At 35.1% G+C, this 23,545-nt stretch overlaps 1 protein-coding gene across 1 annotated transcript in view; it reads left to right on the forward strand.

Annotated features, from left to right (window-relative positions):
- Positions 1-23,545, forward strand: part of LOC115221274 (neural cell adhesion molecule 1-like) — an 832,228-nt gene that overhangs the window by 70,894 nt on the left and 737,789 nt on the right. The window lies entirely within an intron of this gene.

Consider the following 23,545-nt stretch of genomic DNA (forward strand, 5'->3'; position numbering starts at 1 on the left):
TATATGGTTATAAATTAGCATAAAATGTTACCTATAAGGGTTTTTTCTCCCGCTGGCTACTTCAGAAAATCATTAAAGTATGATTTAAATATTAATCCGGCGGATATTTGATATACCTTCGAAGAATTTCGGCCTCCACCTCTTTTTGTGCGTGTATGTATGTATGTATGAATGTGTGTGTGTGTGTGTGTTTACTTTTGTATTATAATAAAGCCACTTTTTCATTAAATTGAACGATGAGTCAAGACTTTTGGTAGATTAAAAATTTATTATTCTTGAACAACCATATTATTTAGAGTGACTTCGAAATTTTGGCCAACTAACCCATCATCGGTTGTTCGAGAATGACTTCGCTGGCTGAAACTTCGAGTGCCCTGTCAATACTATTTCCGTTAAAGAATAACACACACTCACACACCGTATGTATATATATATATATATATATTATATATATATATATATATATATATTATATATATATAATTTACATCTATATAATCACAGACGGACGTCTTAAGTATTTAATAAAATAGGAAGGCACCAAACCATTTTCAATATGTCGGTGTTGTTGTTTTATAACGTTCTACGTTTTGGTCTGAAGAAATCTTTCTTACGACTTTCGTATTAAATACATCGATAAACATTTCGCGGAAAGACACTAAGAACAAAGAGAAGGATAAAATCAATACCAGAATGATATCAGTTCTCTGTAGGTGCTATATCTGTGTATCACCATGATATTAGAATGAAAGAATGCAAATAAGAAAAAAAAAACCCAGTAAAACCATATGAAACCTTGAAACAGAATTAAATCCGAATAGCGTGACGAAGTCTGTTTTTTGTATAATCTATTTCCTTTTTTCCTTTTTTCTTTTTATTTTTCTTGGCGTAAGTTCCTTTCAGTTATTATCTCTGTAGAATTTCCCTCGGGTATATACCAATTCCTAACTAATTTCAAGACACGTTTCCTTACAAAGACAAACAGAAAGTCACATATATAGCTTAGAATTGCTAAAGGCGAATTTGATTGTGGAAATCGCAATCTCTGTCTGTATCTTCTGCTATATATAGTGTGTGTGTGTGTGTGTACGGGAGACAGTGTGTGGCTGGAAAAAAAAATCTACATTTATATTCATTTGAAGACTACATTCAGCAAAAAGCATAAGGTCATATAAAGTAGTGATATTACTTACAACATATATATACATACATTTATGTGTGTGTATGTGTGTTCTCTGTGTTAATATAATAACGTGATGCGCTGAAGACCCGCGGTTTACCTGCACTATTAGCACTCATCCTAGAAGATGCGTTTAACCACAGCGATGAAACGTGTGTAGGGATTACACTTTTATTGACTGGCAGAGACATTATTAGCACGCCAGATAAAATGCTTACTATAATTACTTTCAGCTTTATGTTCTGAGTCAAATTTCCGTTCTGAGGTAGACTTTGCCTGTCATCATTTTGGGTCCGATGACATAAGTACCTGCTGAACACAAGGATCGAAGTAATTCACCAGACCCCTTCCGACAAATTTCAGACCATGGAAAGATTATTATTATTGTTATGATTATTATCATTAAGGAAGGAATATTATTATTACTTCCACCTTAGCGAAGGCGGTTGTATTGTTTTCAGTCGTGTTTGCTTGTCTGTGGACAAGATATCTCAAGAACCGCAGGATGGATTCGAATGAAACCTTTGGGGACGTTTGGGCTCGTGACTGTCACGAACCGATTAGATTTTTGGGATCGATCCAATACCGTACAAGGATTCTATATTATTTGTTACATTTAAAAGGCGGCGAGCTGGCAGTATCGTTAGCACGCCGGGCGAAATGCGTAGCCTTATTTCGTCTGTTGTTACGTTCTGAGTTCAAATTCCGCCGAGGTCTACTTTGCCTTTCATCATTTCGGGGTCGATAAATTAAGCACCAGTTATGCACTGGAGTCGATGTAATCGATTTAATCCGTGTGTCCGTCCTTGTTTGTCCCCTCTACGTTTAGCCCCTTGTGGGTAGTAAAGAAATATATATTATTTGTTACATTTACTTTACTTTACATGAAGTGTTACGATCTTACTTTCACTTTCAAGTCCTTCCCTGATTATCTCAGTGTTTTCACGTAAGTAATGGCGGTGTTGCTATTTCCAAAGTTTTATTTTCGTTTCTCTGTTATTAATTTTACTCGCGTCTCTATCCTAATAGAAACTGATGGATAAAGAAATCAAACTACATAAACAAACGGCAGCAAAACCGTTCGGAAATTAAATAACACTAACATATTCAGTAACAATAATAAATTTAATTTATCCTCGACAATTTTTAGTGTTACTAATTTCGAATATATCGCTCCTGTTTAAAACCTTTTACCTACTTGACATTTCCATTTCTAGCTCTACCTTGAAGGAAGTTTTACTTCTTGGACTCACGTTTTTGTGCGCAACGATGTTAAACCTCCGTTAACAGCACCGTATGCAGATCCTCTCCTCTTTCTTTCACGCAGGGATAAATTTATCTCTCTAGACATTAATGGTCGTAAAGACACTATATCAGTGGATAAACTAAAAGAGGCCTTCAGAGAGAATATCGTCTCATTCTATTTAACTTATATATAAATATATACGAGCAAAAGGCCCCCCCCGTCCAATGGACGGTGCTGATGTACTTGCGCGTACAAATGCACGTTCCCACGGCTTTATCGATCGCATTCTCTCCTGGAATCGATTTTTGTAATCTTTTCAAGACATACACGCCCTGACACCGTCGGTATCTACATATCAAACTTGAGCGCAATCGGCTGGAGAATACCCGAGATCCTAAACGACTCACAGACAGACAGAATGGATTATATATATATATATATAAACACACATAACTTACTTAGCATTATGAATTATTTCGTAAACAGCTTAAGGATCGTTATTCGTTTTTCGAGTAGAAATTTATTATGTATTTGTTGAATTAATAATAGATATTTTCTTCCCAAATACTATTTCTATAATTTTATTTTTGCAAATTCATTAGATTTCAGAATTTGCTAAATCAACAGAAAACTGAATTTCTGTATTAATTAGATATTATGGACGCTGGACATTATCGGCAAAGTCTGGTTCTGCTGAATGTGCTATTGTGTTCCTCTTTGTATCATTTTCGCTTAACATCGTTCAAATAGCTTTATTTTCTGAGACTGCTCGAGTATTGTGTCTGTGTGTGTATATATATCATCATCATCATCATCATCATCAGACTGCATTATGTCATTTGTAACATTCGAATACGCTACAACTACAAACGTATAAGAACATAGATATGTCTCTGAGTGTGTATATGTGTCTGTGTATATTTATTTGTTTATATATAGAAAATTGTAGATATATATTTGCATAATCATGCACACACACACATACACAAATATATCCATACATACATTCGGGAGGAATATATATATATATATATATATATATATATATATAATTATCTCTTTTGCCTGCGTTGTTTGCCTTTTAAGTGCTGTGTGTGTTTTACTGGGATCTCCCTTTTAAGTAGAAAGAATAGCCAAAACTCTTTGACTGCTATTTCTAAATTTTGTGTGTGGTGAGGCAAATCGTTGCTAAACCCTTAACTACTCAGTATTACTATATATATATATATATATATATATATATATATATATATATATATATATACATACGTGTGTGTGTGTGTATGCATAAACATCCTTACTGAGAGATAGAGTAACATACAAAGAAACTGAGAAATTATGAGAGATACAGAAAGCGAAAGCTTCCCTCCCTTCACATATATGCTTCCACATAACCATCTCCTTTCAAATATCATACTCTTCTACTCCGTCCAACTGAATACCGTGTCACATACTTTCACATTTCTATTTATCGATATAAATGCATATTCACCCATCGCTGTGTGTTTGTTCATATAAATATATACGATGTAGATTATGTATACGAATAATGAAAATGTGAATAAATTTCCATGATAATCTTCGAATTTGTATCTAACATTATTCTTAGATTTGCATGATAGGCACAGGTGCGTCTGTTTTCGTAAGTCTGCTTCTCCAGCACATGGTTCCGGGTTCAGTCACACTGTATGGCACCTTGGACAAATGTCTTCCACTAGAGCCCTCGGACTGACTAAATCGTTGTGAGTGGATTTGGTAGTCGGAAACTGAAAACCAAAACCGTCGTGTGTGTGAGTATGTTTGTGTACGCGCGCATGTATCTGTGAATGTATATTGCAAACAGGAACATGAAATGGAAAGGAATTAATGCCAATAAATGGCAAACCCAAGCGAAAATCCGACCTGGATGGAGAAAGCATTTGAAGTCATGCCAAAGCCATGGACAGCTATAGTCGTGACGACTGTCTACAGACAACACACACACACACATATATATTTCTTTACTGCTCACAAGGGGCTAAACACAGAGAGGACAAACAAGGACAGACAAAGGGATCAAGTCGATTACATCGACCGCAGTGCGAAGCTGGTACTTAATTTATCGATCCCGAAAGGATGAAAGGCAAAGTCGACCTCGGCGGAATTTGAACTCAGAACGTAGCGGCGGACGAAATACTGCTAAGCATTTCGCCCGGCACGCTAACGATTCTACCAGCTCACCACCTTACACACACACACACACACACACACACACACATACATACACACACACACACACACACACACACACACACACACATACACACACACACACACACACACACATTTATATATATATTTATATAAGTGAGTGTGTGTATGTTTGTGTCTTGTGCCTGTGCCACACCACTGCTTTACAACCGGTGCTGGTTTGTTTACACCACTAAAACTTGGCCGAGAGAATAAGTACGAGGCTTTTGAAAAAAAAAAATGTAATTTCTGGAGTCGATTAAGTCGACTACGAAATTATTCAAAGCGATGCCCCAGCACGGGCACAGTCTATTTATTGAAACAAGTAAAAAGACGATGTTTAAAAACGAACACAACTGTTGTATTTCAATTAAAGACAAAATGCAGTGTTATTTCCCCCTCAAACTTTTAATAAATATATAATCGGAATTTGGTAAGTGATAATTAACACATCAATTAACTTGAAGAATATTATGCGATGGCATTTACAGGAATTGGTAATTAACTAGGAAGCTGGGTTTGGCTTCCCGCTGTAATTCATGAGCTCAACATACACACACGCGCGCTGCACCAAGTCGCAAACACACCGGCACGAGTGCACGTGCCCTCACATATGAAACGGTGTTGAACGTGATTGTGAAGTACGTGCTTTTATTCCGGTAATTTGTTGAGAATTCATAAACTAATGATAAAGTTGAGGATGATGTTTATAAAAAGAGGCATGAAAAATATAATTGACTAGCTAAACAGATAACAAAGTACGGATCTCTCTCTCTCTCTCTCTTTCTGTCTCTCTCTTTCTGTCTCTCTCTCGATCTATCTATCTATGGCTCTCTCTCTGTCTCTATTTCTGTGCCTCTATCTGTCGGTCTATCCATCTGTCTGTCCGCTATCTGACTATCCATCTGTCTATCAGTCTATCAATCTAACTGTCTATCTGTCTATCTATCTCTATCTATCTATCTATCTATCTATCTATCTATCTATCTATCTATCTATCTATCTATCTATCTATCTATCTATCTATCTATCTATCTATCTATCTATCTATCTATCTATCTATATGTATGTATATAATACCTACGCACACACACACATACATATATATTATATATATATATATATATACACATATACACACACACACAATTTGTGTGTTTGTCCCTCCACCATCGCTTGACAACCGATCTTGGTGTGTTTACGTCCTTGTAAATTAGCTTAACAGGCTCACGAAGTCTAGAGATCGATTTATGTAACTAAAAGGCGGTGCTCCAGCATGGCCACAGTGAAAATGACTGGAACAAGACAAAGAATGAAAGACTATATATTAGTTATTGGCCAACTGGTTTCCGCTGGTGTTCAAAGGCAAAATCAGAGAGTGATTGCTTCGATTAAGAACGTAATTTCGCCCTGTTACTCTTTCATTCATCTCAATTCAGAAGGGAAATATGGAATATTGAGAGAAAGAAAGAGTAAGGGGACGTGTAATACAAGAGTGGAGAGCAGAAGCGAAAGGAGAAACATAGAGAGAATGAGAGAGAGGGGCAGAGAGAGCGTAGACATAAAAGCAACCGAGGAAGGTACTAATAAAAACTGCGAAATGATCGGCAAATATTTAACGGAAAGAACGCATCCATGTTACCGCGTGTGTGCGTGAATGTATGTATGTGCATGTGTGCGTATAAACGCATGCGCATAAAACATGTTTCTCTGGGATTGGTTATGTAGGAACCGTTGATGAAACCCCAATAATTGTCGAAAATCAATTAAGGCTGTTCATAATTTTTTTCTTCTTTAATCTAACGAGAAATAGGTAAAATTGACTCGCTCGTATTTCTAGTATGTTGGTTTGTATTCATATATATATATATATATATATATACATACATACATGTATATATATACATACATACATGTATATACATACATACATACATGTATATACATACATACATACATGTATATACATATATACATATATATATATATATATATATATATATATATATATATATATATATATCTACACGCACCAAGGAAGATGGAGATAGAAAGAGCCGAGTTAGGACTAGAATAGAGAACAATTAGAAATGAGTGACAGAAATCAAGAGAGAAGGGAATAGAACGAAGGGTGGGGAGTGGGAGAGAAAATGAGAACGAGGCCCGGGGTGTGAGTGGGATATAGTATGGTTGGAAAAGGGAGTGGGAATTTATATTAAAAAAATGTTTTCAGCGGCAATTCATTGGTTTTTTTTTGGGGCTTTATTTTTTTTTGGCTTTTCAATACTAACAAAGGAAAAAAAAATAATGATGAAAATAAGGGAAGAAGAAACATTCTCCGGTGGCTAATTATTTAGATTTTAACGAACGAGATGTGTGAACTAAATAAATGTAAATAAAATAAATAAATAAATAAACACTTAAATATATATAAAGAAATAAATGTGTAAATAAAATTGTTGTACTATAAAAAAGTATGTCACAGAATTGTGCTGATTTCTTTTGACAACGGAATTCATAGAATTTCTATTGTTGCAGAATTCTGTTGAGAAAGTCTCTGACAGATTCTTCACAAGCAACTGATTGTTGCTTATTGTTTCCTGTTTGTTGGATTTCTGTTCTAATATATTTATTCGCGTGTTTGCTTTATTTTCCTACCAGTCCTTCCTCCCCTCTTTGCCGTTAGTATTCCTGTTCGCATTATATTCCTGTTCGTATTATATTTGAAGTGTTGTTTTTAGTATTTGCAGTCAGTCAATCAATCTCAGAGAGAATCATAGGCTTTATATGTAAATGATTCAGTAAAAATTGAAAAAATACGTCAGCCAACATTCATATGCGTGTCTCTGCTGATATATGTATGCATGTGTACATATTTATACATACATACATACATATATATACACACACATATATATAATATATGCATACATATACATATAATATATGCATACATATATATATACATATATATATATATATATATATATATATATATATATACATACATATATATTTGTGCATATATATATATATATATATATATATATATATATATACATACATATATATGTGCATATATTATATATATACATACATATATATATGTGCATATATATATATATATATATATATTATACATACATATATATATGTGCATATATATATATATATATACATAAATATATATATGTGCATACATATATATATATATACATATATATTTATATATATGTTTGTGTGTGTGGTCATCCCATATATAATGCGGTGTTTTTATATTTCTCTATTTTTCAAAATCAAGATACACATAGTACTTTTCAATTCTAAAATATACTCTCCTTCATTTTCTACAATGATCTTACATCTGTATAGTCGACTTGCGTAATCCCTCTTCCAAAATTCACTTGTCCGTGACGAAAGATCTCCTCCATTACTGTTTACATCTAGTTTACAGAATTCAAATTTTTTCCGTCGAAATGATTTTAAAAAAACAGCGGAATAAATGATATTCACAAGGGATAATGTCCCGCAAATATGGTGGGTGGGGCATCGTTTCTTGAAACCAACCAGACATTCTTCTTCTAGCACAATGAATACTTCTTCTAGCACGATGAATGGTTGAATGACCAAATCGAAGGTTCTCTGCTAGTTCCTCAACAGTTAACGATGAGATTTTCTTCAGCATTGTTTTGCAGGATGTCTTCATCGATCTCTACAGACTTTCCAGGATGAAGCTGTAGTTTCCAGCTCAGAATTTCTGGAATTCCTGTTTGATACTTGCTTATGCTTATTGTCTGATCCGCAAATGCTGCATTAATATTCCTCGCACTTTCTGTTGCGTTGCTGCCTTCATTGAACTCATAAAGCAAAATATTCCGAATATGCTGCTTTGTTACTTCCATTATAGTTTTGAAAAATGACTGTTGCAATCGAACTGCACTCTTCAAAACATGCACTAAGAATAAGTACAATGTAAAAGTACTAGCTGCTATTTTTATATACACATGAATATTTCTATATGCAGCTAACTATAAGTATATACATGTACATCTATATATATACTTTTATGTATGTATATATATATATATATATATATATATGTGTGTAGTGCATATACATACATCTATATGTATGAATGTTTCATGATTATCCTATATGAAGACATTGAGTACTTCCTCTTTTATCGTAGATCGCTAAGGAAAAAGCCCAACATTGAACTCCCTCCAGTTGTAATCATTTCTCACCAACAAAACATATCCTTTTTCATAAAAGCATTAATTGATATATCACACTCTGTCATATTTATGGTTTCTAAAAAGAATGAAATAGTACCATAGGTGATTACCACAGAACTAGAAATGTGAAGATCATCCTAATAACAATTGAAAAATGATGGGGAAAGAAATGAGTCTGTCTTTTCCTTATTCACTAATTTCAGCTTTCTAATCCCACCAAATTACACGAAGTATGATTAATCTATCTTGTAAAAACTCTCCACTAACGCAAGGATAACCGAACGAAGGCCGCAAAGAAAGAATATATATTAAAACTTTATTTCTAGTTTAATAACTATCGCAATCTGAAAGATGTGTTTGCATTCTACTTGCATGCTATATGCAATGATATTATCATACTTGTTATGCACTGTATTGTATTGTTTTGCGTCTGCTCGCCAGTCCGTGGTGTTAAATAGAAAGACTGAGGTTTGCTGTTCTAGGAAACAAACCAGAAAGGCAGATAATATATGATATACATATATATACTTATATTAGTGCATATTTATATATATACAGAGATGGACATATTGATTGACTAGGTCTCAAATACACGGAAGACCAGCATAAACAAACAACATTCAAGTGCCGTTCGTCAACACTCGGTGAGCGCCTGGTAAACAATAGCCACGAAAATAATTACATTAACGAAAGTTTGCAAATTGTCATAAATAATATTCTTTTGGCCTGTCGTGATCTGTTCATGAAGTACGAAGTTCTTGATAACCTTCTATATGTACAGATAAGTGCAGGACTAGCCTCCCCCAGGAAGAAAATCGCTCACTCTGTTACCCACAGAGAATTACATATAGGAATATGTTTTCTCTGAATTGAAAAACAGATGATGGTATTAGCATGAAATATTGTCTTCTCTTGAATGTGTGACCTTTATTTCATGTCACATCTAAAAAAAAAAAAAAAGAGCCAGAGGTTGTTACGAAATGTATGATATACTAAAGCAAGTGTGACCGTGCTATAAGAAGCTTGCTTCTCAAACACACGGTTCTGGGTTCAGTCGTACTGTATGGCAACTTGGGTAAGCGCCTTCTATTATAGCCTCGGGCCGACCAAAGCCTTGTGATTGCATTTATCATACGGAAACTGACAGAAGCCCACCAAATATATATATATATATATATATATATATATATATATATATATATATATATATATATATATATATATATGTATGTACGATTGCAGCGTGGAAGGTGTTTATAAGCCATTTAAGAAACACACAAAAGCCGTTCGATTCACTTCAACATTTAAGTTTAATTTGTCAAAATATTTTCTTCGCTTTAAGACCGCGACCTGTTCACTGACAAAAATCCGTGCTGCATCGGATTTTTGTCAGTGAACAGGTCGCGGTCTTTAAGCGACGACGAAAATATTTTGACAAATGAAACTTAAATGTTTAAGTGAATCGAACGGCTTTTGTGTGTTTCTTAAATGACTTACAAACACCTTCCACGCTGCAATTGTTTTCGTTTCAGCACACAATCTCAGATCAAATTACTTGCTATGCGAGTACATCCTATATATATATATATATATATATATATATATATATATATATATATATAATATTTAAAACATTCGTAAAGTTCTGTATGGACGATTTATCTTTGTTGATATCGAAATTCTAGCAATGGGTCTTCCGTTTCTTTACTGAAAATCAGCGACCACTTAACAAAAATTCTAAGAAATAAAATGTAAGAAACACACATTAAACCGTTGCCCCCCACTAAGTACATAGATATGTGTGCACGTGTTTTCAGGTGTACACAGATATATAATATATACATACGTATACACTACACACACACACACACACAGACACATATATATACATATACATACATATACATACATATACATATATATATATTATAAATATATATACACACACACACAGAAGAGGAAGAACGAATACACAATCTACGCTGATTAGTTCCATTTTAATTTTTGTTAATTTTGTGTTCGTTTTTCTTCCTATTTGCATTTAGCTGGCGGCTTTCAATTGACGGCTTGTGTTTATTCTTGCTTTCCGAGAAATGCCCCGCTCAAAACACCCCTAGTCATGTATTTTATCACAGTTTTCTTTCTTAACGTGTTTAATTAATGATTCAACTTTACACAGTAAATAGGCCAACTCTCTGCTTGAGTACAAGACACAGACGTAGTCAATGCAACGTTTATTGCTATTTACATGTTTGTCGTTCAAAGTCGGCCATTTTGTTTAGTATGCCATCATCACTTAACTCTCTCTTTCTATCTCACTTTAGCTCCCTCTCTCTCTCTCTATTTATATATATAATGTATATGTAAATATATGAATATATATATCTGAATATATACTAATGTGTGCGTGTATGTGTATATATATATATATGTGCGTGTGTGTGTGTATGGATGCATGTGTGTGTATGGATGCATGCGTGTGTGTGTATGGATGCATGTGTGTGTGTGTGTGTGTATGGATGCATATGTGTGTTGTATGTATACATATATATATGTGCATATGTGTGTATATATGCGCAGATATATGTGAGTGTATATGTGTTTGTGTGGATGTATGTATGTTTATATATGTATATATGTGTACGTGTGTATAAATGTATGTTGTATGTATACATATATATATATATATATATATATGCATAAGTGTGTATATATGCGCATATATATGTGAGTGTATATGTGTTTGTGTGGATGTATGCATGTTTATTTAAATGTATGTGCGCGTGTGTATGTATGTATTTCAGGTAAAGGACAACAAACCGGAAAAAATATATTCAACACACGCTGCAGAATTTATTTATTTATTCTAAAATGATTAAGATCTTCGCCATTCAGATCTTTTGTCCCCATGTGACTTTCAGGCGACAGAAATATTCATGTACATTTCTATCACTTGAACGAACGCATAAGCAGCAATGGAAAGAATCATTCAAGACCCACGAGCCCCCTCCCCACCCCAAGATCTTTGGAGGTTTAGTTACACACTTACTGTTGTGTCCCGTTATCCAGTTTTTCGGAAGTGATGAATGCCCATTTCCTATAGTTTTGCTTACGGCACAACTCTTCCAGGTGTTTCCAATGCTAGCCAGATACCTTTTCTTCTCTGCTCGGCCTGCGAGCGACTGTCTAAAATATGTCAGCATCCTTCAACTAAACTCTATAAGGAATCTCTTGTATTCAGCTTCAGTATCCCGACTTGCTAATCTGTTTCCCTACACGGTTGACCTAGATCTTGGTTCTCGGCCGCTTTCCTTTGTGATGTCTCCTCGTACATAACTTCTGATGAGATTCCTTCTCTGCCTTCTCAGACCATATGACTATCGTAAATCCGATACATGCTTGAACAGTTTGGAAAAATGAAGTTTCTTCTCCCAGATGTAATTACATCTCTCGTAATTGCGTTGCTTTAGAGGCTCTTTGTATTTAGGAAAAGCTGGATATTTCCTTTCCTTAGGTGGACAACCGGAGCTGATTTCGTGTGAGCTAGTATTCTTTCCTCTCTCTCCTACTCGACGCAATCTACTGTTCTGGGGAAATAACTAAGACAGATATAAATGGACGCATGACAAAGTGTAGTATAGTACCATGTTAGTATTACAGTCAACAGACCCATATTCCAACCATTATTCTATGGCTGTAGTCTATGTGTCAGACGCTGGACGAAGTAGAAATGAGAAACTGAAGAACTACAGTCTCCACTGACGCTGGTATTATCAACTTAGAACGACAGATCTTTAGAAAGAAATAAGATTTTAATCCATTGGTAGGCAAAGCAACACGGGAACATAGGCATTAGCCCATAATACGTGTGTTTCAAATTCTGAACGGAGAAGGTGCTTACACACAATAAGAAAACATTCATTCCAAAAGGTTCGTGTGATTCTCTTTTTCTGAGATCTTTTTTAATAACAAATCGGAGGAATATGTTTCTTCATTTCTCTCCCTGTATATATATATATATATATATATATATATTTATTTAGGTGTAGAAGACATCATAGCTGCATCAGTAGGTTCAAAATAAAAAAAAGCAGAAGCAAATATAATCTAAAATCTTCTCTAATCCCGTTGTTCGAACATAAGAATATAAATTAAACCTTTATTCTACAAGCTTTGCGCTATATTACCGATAATGTGCTCCAGTGTTCTAATATAGAGGCTAGCATAAAATTGGCTGCTATTTCTACCGTCTGAAAGCAACCACTAGAAATTTTCCCTTCTCCAAGCTTGCTATCGACGATGATGAATATTCTATTGTTTCTAAAGTGAGTGCTAATTGCAAGGATGATCGTAGAACGGATTTGATGAAGATATGACCTTAGACGATGAAAATAATGATGATGGTGATTGGGATAAGGAGACTTCAGAGAAAATGAATGACGAGCCAAGATAAAGTGAGATTTATATAAATATATATACTCATACATATACAGACACACATATGTGCATATATAAATAGACAATATAAATACACACACACACATATAGATACACACAAACTCACACACGCACATATATATAGATATACATACAGACACATATATATAGAGAGAGATATGTATATTTATATATCTCTATATAGACATTTATGATATATGCCTGTCTGTCTGTATCTCTCTCTCTCTCTCTGTATATATATTTATATATACATCCACATAGATGCACAAAGAATTCCATTTCTCTAAGTATATTTGCTTGCATGTCTCTTTCGCTCCCTTTCTCTCACACACTCTCTCTCTCTCATATTACACACTCCACACGTATAAGTATATATATGTATGTATATGTATGTATGTGTGTATGTATATGTATATATATATATATAATATATATATATATATGTATATGTATGTATGTATATGTATGTATGTATATGTATGTATGTATATGTATGTATGTATATGTATGTATGTATATGTATGTATATATATGTATGTATGTATATGTATGTATATATATGTATGTATGTATATGTATGTATATATATTTATAGGTATGTATGTATATGTATGTATATATATTTATAGGTATGTATGTATGTATATATATATATATATATATATATATATAGGTATGTATGTATGTATATGTATGGATATATATATATATATATATATATAGGTATGTATGTATATATATATATATGTGTGTGTGTGTGTGTGTTTGTATGTGTGCTTGTGTCTCTATAGTTATATGTGTGTATATGTATACGCTGATGTACAAAGGTGGGGTATCTGCACCTGTGTGACGAGGACGGTGGCGGTAGTGGCTGGAAGGTGTAGTCCTTATTTGCAATAAGAATGATTTGCACGAAATTTGTTGCTAACGTTACGAGAAGTAATCGAAGAGCAAACTTACGTGACTGAAGTTAGTTATGATTGGGTTCAGCCATTGCCAGTAGAGAATATTGGCTTGTCGCCTGGAGCTGGTGGCTGGGTGCGAGACGAACGTTCGGGTCGGTGTGTTGGCAGTTAAGACATACCACAGGCGTGTATGTGGTTGCACTCAACACACAACACACACACGTATGTGTGATCTATGTACATATATATATATTATATATTATATATATATTATATATATATATATATGTATATGAGAGAGAGAGAGAGATATGTAGGTATATTTTTAATGCATATACATGCATATGTCTATATGTGTGTTTGTATACATCATTTTGATATCTGTCTATCTGTGTCTATCTATATATTTATATATATATATGTATATATATGTATGTGTATATGTATGTATATATATATATGTATAAGTATATATATGTGTATATGCTTGTATATATGTATAAGTATATATATATGTGTGTACATGTATGTATATATATACATATATATATATATATGTATATATGTATTTTTATATGTATATATATATATATGTATATATGTATATATATATGTGCATATATATATGTGCATAGATATGTGCATATATATATATATGTGCATATATATATATATATATATATATATATGTGCATAATATATTATATAATATAATATAATTATATATACATACACGTGGGCGTGGGTGCTATGACTGGTATTTTCCTGAATTCTTTCTCATTTCAAACGATGACATTTCAAGAAATTACCATTCCCTCGCCTGTCTGTCTGTTTTCTTGTCTTTCTCTCAGCTTAACTCTCTCCCCCACAGCTCTCCCTCTCTCTCTCTCCATCTCTTTGTCTCTCAGTCTCTTATCATATGCTTTTTCGCCATACTCAGTCTGTTCTCATCCATTACTCTTTTAAGACCCATAATAATTCCTACAACCGCCCATTCTTTAGCTGTCTTCCCCCCCACCTTGCTACTTTATCTCCCACTTTCTAACTCTTCTGTTCTTTCTTTCTCACTCTTCCTTTCTCATCCTTACTTTCTCTCTCCCTCGCTCTCGTCGCGCCCGCACTCTTTCCCCCTCCCCGCACTCTCTCACTTTTGTGATCAATAATTCAAAATTATTGCTTCCATGTGAATGACCAACCGACTAATATCTCTCCTCAACACCATAGCCAGTCCCTTCTTTGAATTCCTCTTAAACTGTTTGAAACAAATATTTTGCACATTCCAAAAGTCCTCTATCGATTTATTTATCTACATAACTGTCTATCTAATCTGCCCAATATGACTTTATATAATATATATAGATATATATATATATATTATTATATATATATATATATATATATATATATAAAATAAACAAACTATAAACACGCACACAGAAGCAATTAAAGTAAAAGGCGGTTCTCCAGCATGGCTTCAGCCAGTAAAAGATTTTAAAAATGTGTGGAAAACGGGGGAAAGAGACAGCCAATGAGGTGACAAAGTTGAAAGAGTGACAAACTAGCTCCAGGACCAATTTCGAAAACGAAATTTATCTATCTGTCTGTCATATATATATATATATATATATCGTAACTTCTGGGACCCTGGGACTTGACTGATGAAAGAAAGCCAAATATGAAGCGACTGCCGCCACCATCTAAATATGAAGTCATTAGAATAGAATTGTCTATAAACGAACCTATACATATATATATATATATATATATAAATATATGTATGTGTGTGTGTGTGTGTGTATATAATGAGCGAAAAATGTATAAGACTGAGACTACCCATGATGGCGGTCCCCGCCTTCGAAAATACATTTTAACTAATTTCAGTAACTGAGTACCCTATTTGTGTCTGTATACGTAGGCACACACACACACACACACATACACACACACACAGCTATACCTATATACATATATGCGTGCGAATGTGTTCCGTAATGCATCTGTGATTTGTATGTCTGTATGTCTGATAAAACACACCAGGGTTGCAGAGACACAAAGAAACCGTGAACCACGCAAGTCCAGAGCGAACATGTTGCCTTCAGTTCCAACTGGCCACTTGCGCCCGACCATCTGTCTGAGAATGCATCGGATTGATTCGACACAGCCAGACACCCTGTTCTCCGTCTTCTTACCCTCCATCAGACACCTATCATATTCTGAGCGCCTTGTTTCCCTGGGCATGGATTCACTGAAGCTCCGGCGTCTGGCGACGGACTTGGTAAACACCCACAAAGTTATCAACCACCTCACCAACAACAACACTGAACACCTTTTTGATCTCCATGTGTCTAACACACGTGGACATGCCTACAAAGTCAGAAAACAGCACAGCTCCTTCCATGACTTTCGGAAACATTTTTTCACGCTCAGAGTTGCTGAAGCATGGAACAAACTGCCTGCGTCAGTTGTTGACTGCCATGACACTGCATCCTTTAAGGCCCTCATGCTTTCCGAAATCCGCCGAAACTACACCTGATTATATATACGCTTTAGATGAGTTGTAGTGCACCTGAGCACTGTACACAATTATTATTATTATTATTATTATTCTCCCTTATCGTATCCTCGGTCATCGTCGGCAACGACGGATGATCTCATAATAATTAATATAATGCGTAAAAGAAAAACTGCATCAGTGTGTGTGTGTGCATTTATAATATTTATTTCATAGCTTTTCTTGAACAAGACTGCGTTCGGTCCCGTTACTCTCTCCTTAAATTGATAGTTTAGAAATACAAAATATCACCATTTCCAGATATTTCACTGAACTCTGTGTCTCTCTGTCGGTCTTTTATATATTATAAAGAGAAACCGGCAAAAATAAATACAAATACATAAAATAAATAATAAATAGGAAACTGAAGATTTTTATCTTTTATTATGTCGTAAAGATTTTATCTTTTCGTTTATTTTCGGAATATTTCTGGTATTCATTCCTGATTATGTAGCCGTTTCGCGATTTAAATCATTTCTATAGATCATAAATGCAGCTATAGAATTAATTATTCTTTCTTAGAATCCAACGCGAAAATCCCATTACAATTATATATCCTATGTAGGAGTTTGTGTGATTGTGTGTGTGTTGGTTGCTTATGGGAGAGTGTGCCTATTTATGTGTGTGCGTGTGTGTGCGTGTGTGCGTGTGTGTGTGTGTGTATGTGTGTGTTTGGACTGGTTTCGTGATTGTGTATCTTGATGTGAATCGACTGCAATGTCTGCTAGTATCTCTTTGTATGTGCTTTATTTATTGATGCAAATATAAACAATTATATACATGCACGCACCTATATATAAAGACATCCACACACATACACACTGTATATATGTATATACATACACAAATATATGCGTGTGTGTGTGTATTCAGTATATTAAAAATTCGAATAGAGAAATTCAGTGTATGTAAAATAATGAAAGCCAAAAGAAAAAAAAAAACCTATTTGAATCTGGAATTAATATTAAAATCACAGAATAGGAGTTATGTAGCGATAAATATGATAAATATATTTTAAGCACGACGCGAGAGTATTTCAGTGCAAAGTCTATCAAAGAATCTTGAGTCATAAAATAACAAAGTAATATCGAATAGAAGGAATGACAACATAAATCAACAGAGAAATAGGTGTAGAAATAGTTTTTATTTTCGTCGGTTTAATTATATCTCTTTAGACACACAGACAGACAGACAGACACACGCTTGCACACGCACGCGCGCGGTATGGAGCCGCATCAAACTGTGTAAAATATCTATCTCCTAGAAAATATATTTATTTATTTGTTGCCCACAGGGGGCTAAACATAGAAGGGGACAAACAAGGGCAGACGAAGGGATTAAGTCGATAACATCGATCCCAGTGCGTAACTGGTACTTAGTTAATCGACCCCGAAAGGATGAATGACAAAGTCGACCTCGGCGGACAGAACGTAACTGCAGACGAATTATTGCTAAACATTTCGCCGCCTTTTCTACTAAATATATGAAGCGCCATTTTTTTCCGTTTGTTCAATCATTCGTGTGTGTGTATAAATATATATATATATATATATATTCAGTGGGACTGAACTCGGAATCGTGTGGTTGGGAAGCAAGCTTCAGACCACATAGTCACTCGTGTGTGTATAGATATATGCAAATACAGACACATACACAGTCGGCTTCAGCACTGTTTCCGCCGACCACATTCACTCACAAGACATTCGTCGGCCAAGAAATATAGTAGCACACAACTTCCGAAATCACCCCCCGGTTGGCCGAAACCCGAAACCTACATGGTTACAAAGCAAGATCCTTAACCACACACTGACGCCTACGTCTCTGATATAAATTTAAATTTTGCAATATGTCACTTTTCCAATTACAAATTTCTATTATAACATGGATGCCGCAGACGCTTACGTTACTCTCATACGTCAGCAACGTAAATCTAAACATTTGGGTCCTCAATCATTCATTATATAATCGATTTTAACCATGCACCGCCAGTGAGCGAGCAAAATTAACGATTTTTATAGCATGTATTCGATATGCGAGCGGTGTTTCATGGCCGCGAGCCATAAATTATATACATTAATCGTTAGATGTCTGGAGGTTATCACCGTCCTTGCACAGGTTCCTACTTATCTCTTGTTACATTTATTTCCTCCTATCTCTAGTATAATGCTAACCACATAATATTAACTCTCATTTTCTTTCTTGTAGTAAATGCTTTCACGCATTATACTCCAGTACAGTAGCTGTGTAGAGGATTAACTTCTCATCGGGTCAGATGAGTTATTTGAGCTAGAAGCTTTATACACACACACACACACACACACACACACACACACACAAACGTTGTGGTGCGCCAGTATGGCTGAAACAAGGCGGCGAGCTGGCAGAAACGTTATCACGCCGGGCGAAATGCATAGCCGTATTTCGTCTGCCGTTACGTTCTTAGTTCAAATTCCAGCGAGGTCGACTTTGCCTTTCATCCTTTCGGGGTCGATTAAATTACGTACCAGTTACGCACTGGGGTCGATATAACCGACTTAATCCATTTGTCTGTCCTTGTTTGTCCTCTCTGTGTTTAGCCCCTTGTGGGTAGTAAAGAAATAAGTATGGTTGAGACATAACATAATACAAGAATATATATGAAGGCGTGGGGCATATTGGATAGCGTGTTTCGCTCACGGTCAAGTGGTCGTGAGTTCGATTTCAGGCGGCCCACTTTGTCTTTGAACAAGTCTCTTTATTTCACGTTACTCCAATCCACTCAGGTGGCAAAAATGAGTAGTACCTGTATTTCAAAGGGCCAGCCTTGTCACACTTTGGGTCACGCTGAATCTCCCCGAGAACTACGTTGAAGGCACGCGTGTCTGTCAGGTGCTCAGCCATTTGTACGTTAATTTCACGAACAGATTCTTTCGTTCATCGAATCAACTGGAACACAGGTCGTCACTTATATCTAAATGCATTTGCCAAACTTTGTTGTAGCTTATTAAAACCCATGAATTACATTACATCTCTTTGTCCTACTTTTGTAACACGAATCTATTCCTGCCTGACCATAAGAAACTATTAAATTTCCGAAACGATAAACCCAAATACAATCATGTCAGTATAGTTGCATCAATATTTTCGGCTTAAGTAAATATAAAGTACAAATTCCTCATTTGTATAAACCACATTACTATTTCCCAGTAACAAATTGATGTTTATTAAATAACACATTTCTCTATCCAATAAATGAAAATAATAATAATAATAATTCTTATTTGTGATGTTAAAATTATATTATTCTATTTGTTTTCTTTTAGGTAAGTACACAAATTGGTTTCCTTTGCGAAGATTCCACTCGGGAAAAGCTTCTCGAATATTCCGTTTACTAAACTGCATAATTGCCAGATAAAGGTCTGTATATTTGTACTTGTCTTAACTAACACTCACCGTCGTCCTTCTCGTTGCTATCCTCAGCATCACGAACCTTGTCCCTTGGGTATTTGTGTCTCGGGGCTCAGGACTCGTAATGACGATCACCCAGCTTTCCACGACGTGTAACTAAGATCACAACATTTCCACTAAACATGGTGTCATACAATCGTAGGTTTCTTCGTTAACCACTTACTGGACAGGAACTGCGTGAAACAAAGTGTTTTACTCGGGAACTGGACCAATAGGTCATAGAATCGAAACCACCACATTGCAATATCATAACCTATTCTCTAGCATCTTCACTAGAAAGTAACACTCTTGCCGGATCGTTAAGTTACAGGGAAGCAAACGCGCCAATCCTAGTTGTCAAGTAGTGGTAGGGGGCAAAAACACAGACGCATACATACACACACACATACGCAAAAAACACATGCCAAATCCACTCACAAGGCTTTAGTCGGCCCGAGGCTTATAGCAGAGGACATTTGCCCAAGCTCCCACGCCGTGGGACTGAATCTGGTACCATGTGGTTGGGACACAAGCTTCTCATGACACAGCTATAACTGCACCCCCCCACTGCTATATTCAGCCTGCATTTTTTGGCAATATTCTCTTCAGATAAATACATTCATCGCTGGGCATTACCAAATTGCTCTCGTAATCAATTCGATATTACGCGTGAAGCGTGAAAATGTCAATTTGTGTTTCCATGTATACATCAAACCTTCTACATGTCTAATCTGATACTTGCTTGGACACAGATATACTTATCTACGTATACATGCACATGTCCGTACACATACATCCACTTATGTATATAATCAGTCTCACCCATGCCCCATCCCGGCACCTATCTCGGAGCTGGACTCATTCTGTCAATTATTTACTTTGTGGCTTTGTTGTGTGCATGCAAAAAAAAAAGAATCATCGATACTCTTTCTACGATCATTGTACTAAATCCAAACAAACGTATACCATTAGATTCTAACTTGTTCTGCTTCGGTAATAAAGTTTGGTTTGCGTTATATATGAAATCTATTGTGTTAACTCTAGCTTATTACCTGTCATAATGATGTGTATCATTGGATGTATAGCTTTACTTTCATGGATAATACCATGGGTAAATATGGCATGCATACGATAGTTATAATATGCTTTTTATAAAATCTCGTGCTCGTTATGTAAAATCATGCAATAAATTACGGATATGTACTTGCATAGCCAGGAATTTTGTCGTTGGACAGGTCGCGGCCTCAAAGCGACGAAAATAATTTGAAAAATTTAAATGTCCAGGTGAATCGAACGGTTTTTGTAGGTTTTTAAATGGGTTATAAACAATTTTTCCCGCTTCAGTTGTTGTTACAATAAATATTGATTTTAAAAACGTAATACGGTTTTCGAACAACTCTGGTTACGAATAAATCGTACTTTGTCTCCTGTCTTTCTCATATTCATTTAATACATTTGTGCCTCGGTTTACGGATGCTTCTGACCACGAATAAATCGTGCTTTATATACATCTGTTATCTATGTGAATGTACGTATATATATATATATATATATATATATATATATATAACGATTTATTCGCTATCATATTTGTTCGAAAACCAAGGTACTACTGTATAGTTTTATTGCATTAAAAATAATTTCAAGTTTAGAATCATGAAATAGGAATAGCTCAGGTCTATATTTGAGAGATGACGACTTTTACATTTGACCGACATTTGTCCTCTTCTTGTTTGTTAACACGACGTTTTGGCTGATATACCCTCCAGCCTTCATTAGGTGTCATGGGGAAATTTCGAACCTGGGTTCTCATTCATAAGGTATTTTGCCATGTTATTATTATCATTATTATTCAGGTACCCGCTCGGAATCGAACTCGGAATCCTGGGGTTAGCAACCTGCGCTCTTAACCACTACGTTATATGACCGTGGGCATACGAATAGAGAAAGAGCTCTATAATAAAAATTCTAAGATATAACATATTTAAAATTTCCCTGATTTTGAAAAACCAGAAAGCGGGGTTTGAACTTATGAGATTATGAACACTTCTTAATTACTGTCAATTTCTCTTTCTCTGTCTTTCTATGATTCTTTATCTTTCACTGACTAAGTATATCGCATTTACTCATTGCCTGCGACCAAGCATCTTATACGCTCTCATCCAACACAAGTTATCTCTCACTCCCCTGTCTCTATAAAGTGTAAAATCAGTCCCATTTGTACTTTAACCCGGCCCCAAATACCTCGTCGATGCTCCGTAAATATCTCAACACATTTGGGAAATAATGAGTTGATAAATTTTACAATATCTCTGTTAAAAAGCATGTCAGTAAACTTTGATCGCATTAGTACTAAATAAATAAATAAATAAATGAATAGATAAATAAATATGTAAATATATAGATATGTAAAGAGCGCAAGCAAATATTAAGAACAAATACTAAAAGAAAAGAATGGCAATACATACGCAACAGGTGACCATAATGTCACATTATTTCTGCATCTATTCCTTTCATATTGAAATGCGCCATATTTTATCTGTGTAGACGGCGAGGTTAATGTAAATTAGGTTTTCAACCGACGGCCATTATGTTGATGAAATACATGTATTGAAATAAAACTTGATATATATATATAAAATAACTGTAATCACAATATTTATAAGAATTAACTCATCGAACGTACAGACGTGCGCGCGCGCACACACACACACACACACACACACACACAAACAAAAGCACACACATATATATATACACACAAAACGTCTGAGTGAATATTTATATAAGTAGTTTAATAGGAGTGTGTGTATGTGAGTGGAGTATACATGAACATATGCACTCTTGCATAAAGCAACATTTGTATACACACACACACACACACACACACACACACACACACACACACACCACACACACACACACACACACACACACAACACACACACACCACACACACACACCACACCCCCACACACAACACACACAACCACATATATATATATATATAATATTATATATATATATATAATACAAAGAAAAAACATTGTGTGTGCACGCGTGTGTACATATACACACATATATTTACATACATTATGCTTATACAAGCGCATACTCACGTATGCACACGCATACTTACACACACACAAGCACACACACATATATATATGTTTATAAACATGTGCTTCTATACACACACACACGTGTGCGTCTGTGTGTGTGTGTGTCAGAGAGAGAGAGGGAGATAGTAGATCAGTGTAGGTGTGAACATGTATTCGCATAATGTCATTTTGATTCAATTCACATTGATATTTT

Source organism: Octopus sinensis, linkage group LG18, assembly GCF_006345805.1.
Source record: "Octopus sinensis linkage group LG18, ASM634580v1, whole genome shotgun sequence".
Lineage (NCBI taxonomy): Eukaryota > Metazoa > Mollusca > Cephalopoda > Octopoda > Octopodidae > Octopus > Octopus sinensis.